This window comes from Chaetura pelagica, unplaced genomic scaffold (assembly GCF_000747805.2).
Source record: "Chaetura pelagica isolate M959 unplaced genomic scaffold, ChaPel_1.0 scaffold90, whole genome shotgun sequence".
Classification (NCBI taxonomy): Eukaryota; Metazoa; Chordata; class Aves; order Apodiformes; family Apodidae; genus Chaetura; species Chaetura pelagica.
The window spans coordinates 4,698,788-4,700,313 of record NW_009953496.1 but is presented as its reverse complement, the minus strand read 5'-3'; positions in this window follow the sequence as shown (position 1 = coordinate 4,700,313).

Sequence of the window (1,526 nt, the reverse complement as noted above, 5' to 3'; positions counted from 1 at the left end):
CTGAGAGTTGTCAGGAGTTTTTAAACTGCATAAAAGGAGTTAAACTGCTGGCAAGGTACATCTGCTGGCATAAATATTAAGTTTGCAGAAAATTAACAGAAAATGAGAGGATCAGAAAAGTAATTTGCCCAAGGTTAGAGAAAGAATTATTTTCTTTCTATTTCTTGACCAAGTATCCTATTAACTCTTCCTGTAATGGCATCTTTTTATATTGCATTTATAGACCCCTAGCTGCTGGTCCCTGCAACTTTTTTTGTACGGATTTTCTCCAAGGAAAAAAAAATTACTCCAGTCATTTGAACAGCAGAAATCAGGGGCTGCTACTGAAGTTTCCTTTCATGCTAGGTTTTGTTTGTTTGCTTTTTTGTTTGTTTGTTCATTTAAATGTTGATTCTAGCAACCAAAAAGTGTGTAATTAATTCCTGTAAGGTTTCAAGCAACAAGCAGGAGGTAATAGTTTCCATTAATTTCTACCCTCAAAAAGCAAGGGCTGGCATGAAAGCCAAATACTCATCAGTCAAGTGCAAACTGTGAAGGAACATTTTATTCCACCACCTTCATCAAAAATGCTGGGTGGAAAATGACTACGCTTAAGACACAAGGACCTCATGGTAACTGAAAATTTCAACTCTAATTTGGCAACATAGTTGCACTGATAAATCCCTTTTCTGCTGGAATTCATAGCTGTGTAATGTCTAGACACACTAAGCCTTAAGGGAGATCAAGTTGTGTCCTCTGTTGAAAAAAAATTCAACTACAGGAAAGAACTAAAATTTTTACTTCTTTTTATTTGTCACCTTCACTCAAATGGTTTCTGGGCACAGATTTTCCTTATGGGCATTTTCTTTTTGCTCTATCTTTTCTTAAACATGATTATACAGAATCTCACACACCTCCTCAGAGGCACAATTGTGTGCAATTAATACAAATCAGTAATTTATTATTTCAGACCAAGACGTTTATTTTTTCCCATTTAGTCAAGGTCTGATTAGGTAGTTTGCATTCTTGAGAGGTCAAATACTAGTAGAAGCCTTACCATTCCCTTCATATCTAACATCTAGCCACATTTATGCCTAAGAGAAGCAGAAGGTAGGTTCTGACTGAGACAGGCCGTGCACCAGGGCATAAGGGACTTCAGAAATTAACCTTGATATCCCTTATAACCTTGTATGAAGTATCCTTATGTGGAAATGAGGGACTACAAGTATAGCTTACTGTGTAAGACCAAAAGTCCACCCAAAAATGTAACACCAGGCTGAACACCTGTTTGCACACAGGAAGCAGTGAATTAATTCCTTGGTTTGATTTTGTTTTCCTTGTGTGGCTTTTGCTTTACTTGTTAAACTGTCTTTATCTCAATCCATGAGTTTTCTCACTTCTACCCTGCCAATTCTCTCCCCCATGCCAGCAGGTGGAGGGGGACTGAGCAAGCGACTGTGTGGGTCTTGGTTGCTGTCTGGGGTCAAACCATGACAGAGGCATTATATTTATGCTTATAGTATCTGGTGGACATTAATTAACTTTCT